The sequence below is a fragment of the Denticeps clupeoides genome, chromosome 19 (assembly GCF_900700375.1).
Source record: "Denticeps clupeoides chromosome 19, fDenClu1.1, whole genome shotgun sequence".
Classification (NCBI taxonomy): Eukaryota; Metazoa; Chordata; class Actinopteri; order Clupeiformes; family Denticipitidae; genus Denticeps; species Denticeps clupeoides.
Genome location: NC_041725.1, coordinates 795,188 through 805,554, shown reverse-complemented (window position 1 = coordinate 805,554; position 10,367 = coordinate 795,188).

The window sequence follows — 10,367 nt, the reverse complement described above, 5'->3', positions numbered from 1 at the left end:
AGATTTCAGCATGTCTCACTTGTTTTCAGCTTGTTTTGTGCAAAAACCGTTTGATCTTGAAAAAGTGACAATCTTTTGATAAATCACTTTCCCTCAACATTTTGTGACGGGGAACACTTTGAAATACATAAGAACATCGTAACTAAAGGAGAAATAAAAAGAATTTGAAATTTCATTTGTTTTCGGCCTCTTTTGGTAAAAACTAGGTTTGACCTTAAAAAACACACTTTTAGCTGAAACTACACTTTTCCATCAAATTTTAGCATGTCCAACACTGTGAAACACTTAAGAACATCATTTCTAGCAGTATCCTTAAAGAAAATTCGAAGTTTCATTTGTTTTTAGCTTTGTTATGTTTGACAATTAAACGGAGTGCCTTTAAAGGGTTTTTCAGCACGTGTAAGGCCAAAACATGAAAAGTTGATTCCGGACAGTGAATTCTAATCTTTTAAAACGTTCTCTTTCTACAACTTAGAAACTTCATTTCCAATACAGAAAGTTGAAGATTTCAGCATGTCTCACTTGTTTTCAGCTTGTTTTGTGCAAAAACACGTTTGACCTTTTAAAAAGCTACAATCTTGTGATAAATAACTTTCCCTTCAACATTTTCAACATCTAACACTTTGAAATACATAAGAACATCCCAAACTAAAAGGAGAAATAAAGAGAATTTGAAATTTCATGTGTTTTAGGCCTCATTTGTGTAAAACTATGTTTGACCTTGAAAAACACACTTTCTCCTAAAAGTACACTTTTCCATTAAAATCTTGCATGTCCAACACTGTGAAACACTTAAGAACATCATTTCTAGCAGTATCCTTAAAGAAAATTTGAAGTTTCATTTGTTTTTAGCTTTGTTATGTTTGACCTTAAACGGAGTGCTTTAAAGTGATTTTCAGCGCGTGTAAGGCCAAAACATGAAAAAGTTGATTCCGGACAGCGAATTCTAATCTTTTTACAACGTTCTCTTTCTTACAACTTAGAAACTTCATTTCCAATACAGAAAGTTGAAGATTTCAGCATGTCTCACTTGTTTTCCGCTTGTTTTGTGAAAAAACACGTTTGACCTTAAAAAAGCTACAATCTTGTGATAAATCATTTTCCCTTCAACATTTTCAACATCTAACACTTTGAAATACATAAGAACATCCCAAACTAAAATGAGAAATAAAGAGAATTTGAAATTTCATGTGTTTTAGGCCTCTTTTGTGTAAAACTATGTTTGACCTTGAAAAACACACTTTCTCATAAAAGTACACTTTTCCATCAACATTTTGCATGTCCAACACTGTGAAACACTTAAGAACATCATTTCTAGCAGTATCCTTAAAGAAAATTTGAAGTTTCATTTGTTTTTAGCTTTGTTATGTTTGACCTTGAACGGAGTGCTTTAAAGTGATTTTCAGCGCGTGTAAGGCCAAAACATGAAAAAGTTGATTCCGGAGAGCGAATTCTAATCTTTTTACAACGTTCTCTTTCTTACAACTTAGAAACTTCATTTCCAATACAGAAAGTTGAAGATTTCAGCATGTCTCACTTGTTTTCCGCTTGTTTTGTGAAAAAACACGGTTGACCTTAAAAAAGCTACAATCTTGTGATAAGTCATTTTCCCTTGAACATTTTCAACATCTAACACTTTGAAATACATAAGAACATCCCAAACTAAAATGAGAAATAAAGAGAATTTGAAATTTCATGTGTTTTAGGCCTCTTTTGTGTAAAACTATGTTTGACCTTGAAAAACACAATTTCTCCTAAAAGTACACTTTTCCATCAAAATTTTGCATGTCCAACACTGTGAAACACTTAAGAACATCATTTCTAGCAGTATCCTTAAAGAAAATTTGAAGTTTCATTTGTTTTTAGCTTTGTTATGTTTGACCTTAAACGGAGTGCTTTAAAGTGATTCTCAGCGAAATAAGGCCAAAACATGAAAAAGTTGATTCCGGACAGCGAATTCTAATCTTTTTACAACGTTCTCTTTCTTACAACTTAGAAACTTCATTTCCAATACAGAAAGTTGAAGATTTCAGCATGTCTCACTTGTTTTCAGCTTGTTTTGTGCAAAAACACATTTGACCTTCAAAAAGCTACAATCTTGTGATAAATAACTTTCCCTTCAACATTTTCAACATCTAACACTTTGAAATACATAAGAACATCCTAAACTAAAAGGAGAAATAAAAAGAATTTGAAATTTCATTTGTTTTCGGCCTGTTTTAGCAAAACTATGTTTGACCTTGAAAAACACACTTTTAGCTGAAACTACACTTTTCCATCAAAATTTTGCATGTCCAACACTGTGAAACACTTAAGAACATAATTTCTAGCAGTATCCTTAAAGAAAATTCGAAGTTTCATTTGTTTTTAGCTTTGTTATGTTTGACCTTAAACGGAGTGCTTTAAAGTGATTTTCAGCGCGTGTAAGGCCAAAACATGAAAAAGTTGATTCCGGACAGCGAATTCTAATCTTTTTACAACGTTCTCTTTCTTACAACTTAGAAACTTCATTTCCAATACAGAAAGTTGAAGATTTCAGCATGTCTCACTTGTTTTCAGCTTGTTTTGTGCAAAAACACGTATGACCTTGAAAAAGTGACAATCTTTTGATAAATCACTTTCCCTTCAACATTTTCAACATCTAACACTTTGAAATACACAAGAACATCCCAAACTAAAAGGAGAAATAAAGAGAATTTGAAATTTCATGTGTTTTAGGCCTCTTTTGTGTAAAACTATGTTTGACCTTGAAAAACACAATTTCTCCTAAAAGTACACATTTTTTTATCAAAATTTTGCATGTCCAACACTATGAAACACTTAAGAACATCATTTCTAGCAGTATCCTTAAAGAAAATTTGAAGTTTCATTTGTTTTTAGCTTTGTTATGTTTGACCTTAAACGGAGTGCTTTAAAGTGATTTTCAGCGCGTGTAAGGCCAAAACGTGAAAAAGTTGATTCCGGACAGCGAATTCTAATCTTTTTACAACGTTCTCTTTCTTACAATTTAGAAACTTCATTTCCAATACAGAAAGTTGAAGATTTCAGCATGTCTCACTTTTTTTCAGCTTGTTTTGTGCAAAAACACGTATGACCTTGAAAAAGTGACAATCTTTTGATAAATCACTTTCCCTTCAACATTTTCAACATCTAACACTTTGAAATACATAAGAACATCCCTAACTAAAAGGAGAAATAAAGAGAATTTGAAATCTCATGTGTTTTAGGCCTCTTTTGTGTAAAACTATGTTTGACCTTGAAAAACACAATTTCTCCTAAAAGTACACTTTTCCATCAAAATTTTGCATGTCCAACACTGTGAAACACTTAAGAACATCATTTCTAGCAGTATCCTTGAAGAAAATTTGAAGTTTCGTTTGCTTTTAGCTTTGTTATGTTTGACCTTACACGGAGTGCATTAAAGTGATTTTCAGCGCGTGTAAGGCCAAAACATGAAAAAGTTGATTCCGGACAGCGAATTCTAATCTTTTTACAATGTTCTCTTTCTTACAACTTAGAAACTTAATTTCCAATACAGAAAGTTGAAGATTTCAGCATGTCTCACTTGTTTTCAGCTTGTTTTGTGCAAAAACACGTTTGACCTTGAAAAAGTGACAATCTTTTGATAAATCACTTTCCCTTCAACATTTTCAACATCTAACACTTTGAAATACATAAGAACATAGTAAACTACAAGGAGAAATAAAAAGAATTTGAAATTTCATTTGTTTTAGGCCTCTTTTGTGTAAAACTATGTTTGACCTTGAAAAACACACTTTCTCCTAAAACTACACTTTTCCATCAAAATTTTGCATGTCCAACACTGTGAAACACTTAAGAACATCATTTCTAGCAGTATCCTTAAAGAAAATTTGAAGTTTCATTTGTTTTTAGCTTTGTTATGTTTGACCTTACACGGAGTGCATTAAAGTGATTTTCAGCTCGTGTAAGGCCAAAACATGAAAAAGTTGATTCCGGACAGCGAATTCTAATCTTTTTACAACGTTCTCTTTCTTACAACTTAGAAACTTCATTTCCAATACAGAAAGTTGAAGATTTCAGCATTTCTCACTTGTTTTCAGCTTGTTTTGTGCAAAAACACGTTTGACCTTGAAAAAGCTACAATCTTGTGATAAATCACTTTCCCTTCAACATTTTCAACATCTAACACTTTGAAATACATAAGAACATCCCAAACTAAAATGAGAAATAAAGAGAATTTGAAATTTCATGTGTTTTAGGCCTCTTTTGTGTAAAACTATGTTTGACCTTGAAAAACACACTTTTAGCTGAAACTACACTTTTCCATCAAAATTTTGCATGTCCAACACTGTGAAACACTTAAGAACATAATTTCTAGCAGTTTCCTTAAAGAAAATTCGAAGTTTCATTTGTTTTTAGCTTTGTTATGTTTGACCTTAAACGGAGTGCTTTAAAGTGATTTTCAGCGCGTGTAAGGCCAAAACATGAAAAAGTTGATTCCGGACAGCGAATTCTAATCTTTTTACAACGTTCTCTTTCTTACAACTTAGAAACTTCATTATTAATTACAGAAAGTTGAAGATTTCAGCATGTCTCACTTGTTTTCAGCTTGTTTTGTGCAAAAACACGTTTGACCTTGAAAAAGTGACAATCTTTTGATAAATCACTTTCCCTTCAACATTTTCAACATCTAACACTTTGAAATACATAAGAACATCCCAAACTAAAAGGAGAAATAAAGAGAATTTGAAATTTCATGTGTTTTAGGCCTCTTTTGTGTAAAACTATGTTTGACCTTGAAAAACACAATTTCTCCTAAAAGTACACTTTTCCATCAAAATTTTGCATGTCCAACACTGTGAAACACTTAAGAACATCATTTCTAGCAGTATCCTTAAAGAAAATTCGAAGTTTCATTTGTTTTTAGCTTTGTTATGTTTGACCTTTAACGGAGTGCTTTAAAGTGATTTTCAGCGCGTGTAAGGCCAAAACATGAAAAAGTTGATTCCGGACAGCGAATTCTAATCTTTTTACAACGTTCTCTTTCTTACAACTTAGAAACTTCATTTCCAATACAGAAAGTTGAAGATTTCAGCATGTCTCACTTGTTTTCAGCTTGTTTTGTGCAAAAACACGTTTGACCTTGAAAAAGTGACAATCTTTTGATAAATCACTTTCCCTTCAACATTTTCAACATCTAACACTTTGAAATACATAAGAACATCCCAAACTAAAAGGAGAAATAAAGAGAATTTGAAATTTCATGTGTTTTAGGCCTCTTTTGTGTAAAACTATGTTTGACCTTGAAAAACACACTTTTAGCTGAAACTACACTTTTCCATCAAAATTTTGCATGTCCAACACTGTGAAACACTTAAGAACATAATTTCTAGCAGTATCCTTAAAGAAAATTCGAAGTTTCATTTGTTTTTAGCTTTGTTATGTTTGACCTTACACGGAGTGCATTAAAGTGATTTTCAGCGCGTGTAAGGCCAAAACATGAAAAAGTTGATTCCGGACAGCGAATTCTAATCTTTTTACAACGTTCTCTTTCTTACAACTTAGAAACTTCATTTCCAATACAGAAAGTTGAAGATTTCAGCATGTCTCACTTGTTTTCATCTTGTTTTGTGCAAAAACACGTTTGACCTTGAAAAAGTGACAATCTTTTGATAAATCACTTTCCCTTCAACATTTTCAAAGTCTAACACTTTGAAATACATAAGAACATCCCAAACTAAAAGAAGAAATAAAGAGAATTTTAAATTTCATGTGTTTTAGGCCTCTTTTGTGTAAAACTATGTTTGACCTTGAAAAACACACTTTCTCCTAAAAGTACACTTTTCCATCAAAATTTTGCATGTCCAACACTGTGAAACACTTAAGAACATAATTTCTAGCAGTATCCTTAAAGAAAATTTGAAGTTTCATTTGTTTTTAGCTTTGTTATGTTTGACATTAAACGGAGTGCTTTAAAGTGATTTTCAGCGCGTGATAAGGCCAAAACATGAAAAAGTTGATTCCGGACAGCGAATTCTAATCTTTTTACAACGTTCTCTTTCTTACAACTTAGAAACTTCATTTCCAATACAGAAAGTTGAAGATTTCAGCATGTCTCACTTGTTTTCAGCTTGTTTTGTGCAAAAACACGTTTGACCTTGAAAAAGCTACAATCTTGTGATAAATAACTTTCCCTTCAACATTTTCAACATCTAACACTTTGAAATACATAAGAACATCCCAAACTAAAAGGAGAAATAAAGAGAATTTGAAATTTCATGTGTTTTAGGCCTCATTTGTGTAAAACTATGTTTGACCTTGAAAAACACAATTTCTCCTAAAAGTACACTTTTCCATCAAAATTTTGCATGTCCAACACATTGAAACACTTAAGAACATCATTTCTAGCAGTATCCTTAAAGAAAATTTGAAGTTTCATTTGTTTTTAGCTTTGTTATGTTTGACATTAAACGGAGTGCTTTAAAGTGATTTTCAGCGCGTGTAAGGCCAAAACATGAAAAAGTTGATTCCGGACAGCGAATTCTAATCTTTTTACAACGTTCTCTTTCTTACAACTTAGAAACTTCATTTCCAATACAGAAAGTTGAAGATTTCAGCATGTCTCACTTGTTTTCAGCTTGTTTTGTGCAAAAACACGTTTGACCTTGAAAAAGCTACAATCTTGTGATAAATAACTTTCCCTTCAACATTTTCAACATCTAACACTTTGAAATACATAAGAACATCCCAAACTAAAAGGCGAAATAAAGAGAATTTGAAATTTCATGTGTTTTAGGCCTCATTTGTGTAAAACTATGTTTGACCTTGAAAAACACAATTTCTCCTAAAAGTACACTTTTCCATCAAAATTTTGCATGTCCAACACAATGAAACACTTAAGAACATCATTTCTAGCAGTATCCTTAAAGAAAATTTGAAGTTTCATTTGTTTTTAGCTTTGTTATGTTTGACCTTAAACGGAGTGCTTTAAAGTGATTTTCAGCGCGTGTAAGGCCAAAACATGAAAAAGTTGATTCCGGACAGCGAATTCTAATCTTTTTACAACATTCTCTTTCTTACAACTTAGAAACTTCATTTCCAATACAGAAAGTTGAAGATTTCAGCATGTCTCACTTGTTTTCAGCTTGTTTTGTGCAAAAACACGTTTGACCTGGAAAAAGCTACAATCTTGTGATAAATCACTTTCCCTTCAACATTTTCAACATCTAACACTTTGAAATACACAAGAACATCCCAAACTAAAAGGAGAAATAAAGAGAATTTGAAATTTCATGTGTTTTAGGCCTCTTTTGTGTAAAACTATGTTTGACCTTGAAAAACACACTTTCTCCTAAAACTACACTTTTCCATCAAAATTTTGCATGTCCAACACTGTGAAACACTTAAGAACATCATTTCTAGCAGTATCCTTAAAGAAAATTCGAAGTTTCATTTGTTTTTAGCTTTGTTATGTTTGACCTTAAACGGAGTGCTTTAAAGTGATTTTCAGCGCGTGTAAGGCCAAAACATGAAAAAGTTGATTCCGGACAGCGAATTCTAATCTTTTTACAACGTTCTCTTTCTTACAACTTAGAAACTTCATTTCCAATACAGAAAGTTGAAGATTTCAGCATGTCTCACTTGTTTTCAGCTTGTTTTGTGCAAAAACACGTTTGACCTTGAAAAAGATACAATCTTGTGATAAATCATTTTCCCTTCAACATTTTCAACATCTAACACTTTGAAATACACATGAACATCCCAAACTAAAAGGAGAAATAAAGAGAATTTGAAATTTCATGTGTTTTAGGCCTCTTTTGTGTAAAACTATGTTTGACCTTGAAAAACACACTTTCTCCTAAAAGTACACTTTTCCATCAAAATTTTGCATGTCCAACACTGTGAAACACTTAAGAACATCATTTCTAGCAGTATCCTTAAAGAAAATTTAAAGTTTCATTTGTTTTTAGCTTTGTTATGTTTGACCTTAAACGGAGTGCTTTAAAGTGATTTTCAGCGCGTGTAAGGCCAAAACATGAAAAAGTTGATTCCGGACAGCGAATTCTAATCTTTTTACAACATTCTCTTTCTTACAACTTAGAAACTTCATTTCCAATACAGGAAGTTGAAGATTTCAGCAGGTCTCACTTGTTTTCAGCTTGTTTTGTGCAAAAACACGTTTGACCTTGAAAAAGTGATAATCTTTTGATAAATCACTTTCCCTTCAACATTTTCAACATCTAACACTTTGAAATACATAATAACATCCCAAACTAAAAGGAGAAATAAAAAGAATTTGAAATTTCATTTGTTTTCGGCCTGTTTTTAGCAAAACTATGTTTGACCTTGAAAAACACACTTTTAGCTTAAACTACACTTTTCCATCAAAATTTTGCATGTCCAACACTGTGAAACACTTAAGAACATCATTTCTAGCAGTATCCTTAAAGAAAATTCGAAGTTTCATTTGTTTTTAGCTTTGTTATGTTTGACCTTAAACGGAGTGCTTTAAAGTGATTTTCAGCGCGTGTAAGGCCAAAACATGAAAAAGTTGATTCCGGACAGCGAATTCTAATCTTTTTACAAAGTTCTCTTTCTTACAACTTAGAAACTTCATTTACAATACAGAAAGTTGAAGATTTCAGCATGTCTCACTTGTTTTCAGCTTGTTTTGTGCAAAAACACGTTTGACCTTGAAAAAGTGACAATCTTTTGATAAATCACTTTCCCTTCAACATTTTCAACATCTAACACTTTGAAATACATAAGAACATAGTAAACTATAAGGAGAAATAAAAAGAATTTGAAATTTCATTTGTTTTAGGCCTCTTTTGTGTAAAACTATGTTTGACCTTGAAAAACACACTTTTAGCTGAAACTACACTTTTCCATCAAAATTTTGCATGTCCAACACTGTGAAACACTTAAGAACATCATTTCTAGCAGTATCCTTAAAGAAAATTCGAAGTTTCATTTGTTTTTAGCTTTGTTATGTTTGACCTTACACGGAGTGCATTAAAGTGATTTTCAGCGCGTGTAAGGCCAAAACATGAAAAAGTTGATTCCGGACAGCGAATTCTAATCTTTTTACAACGTTCTCTTTCTTACAACTTAGAAACTTCATTTCCAATACAGAAAGTTGAAGATTTCAGCATGTCTCACTTGTTTTCAGCTTGTTTTGTGCAAAAACACGTTTGACCTTGAAAAAGTGACAATCTTTTGATAAATCACTTTCCCTTCAACATTTTCAACATCTAACACTTTGAAATACATAAGAACATCCCAAACTAAAAGGAGAAATAAAGAGAATTTGAAATTTCATGTGTTTTAGGCCTCTTTTGTGTAAAACTATGTTTGACCTTGAAAAACACACTTTTAGCTGAAACTACACTTTTCCATCAAAATTTTGCATCTCCAACACTGTGAAACACTTAAGAACATCATTTCTAGCAGTATCCTTAAAGAAAATTCGAAGTTTCATTTGTTTTTAGCTTTGTTATGTTTGACCTTAAACGGAGTGCTTTAAAGTGATTTTCAGCGCGTGTAAGGCCAAAACATGAAAAAGTTGATTCCGGACAGCGAATTCTAATCTTTTTACAACGTTCTCTTTCTTACAACTTAGAAACTTCATTTCCAATACAGAAAGTTGAAGATTTCAGCATGTCTCACTTGTTTTCAGCTTGTTTTGTGCAAAAACACGTTTGACCTGGAAAAAGCTACAATCTTGTGATAAATCATTTTCCCTTCAACATTTTCAACATCTAACACTTTGAAATACACAAGAACATCCCAAACTAAAAGGAGAAATAAAGAGAATTTGAAATTTCATGTGTTTTAGGCCTCTTTTGTGTAAAACTATGTTTGACCTTGAAAAACACAATTTCTCCTAAAACTACACTTTTCCATCAAAATTTTGCATGTCCAACACTGTGAAACACTTAAGAACATCATTTCTAGCAGTATCCTTAAAGAAAATTCGAAGTTTCATTTGTTTTTAGCTTTGTTATGTTTGACCTGAAACGGAGAGCTTTAAAGTGATTTTCAATGCGTGTAAGGCCAAAACATGAAAAAGTTGATTCCGGACAGCGAATTCTAATCTTTTTACAACGTTCTCTTTCTTACAACTTAGAAACTTCATTTCCAATACAGAAAGTTGAAGATTTCAGCATGTCTCACTTGTTTTCAGCTTGTTTTGTGCAAAAACACGTTTGACCTTGAAAAAGTGAAAATCTTTTGATAAATCACTTTCCCTTCAACATTTTCAACATCTAACACTTTGAAATACATAAGAACATAGTAAACTACAAGGAGAAATAAAAAGAATTTGAAATTTCATTTGTTTTAGGCCTCTTTTGTGTAAAACTATGTTTGACCTTGAAAAACAC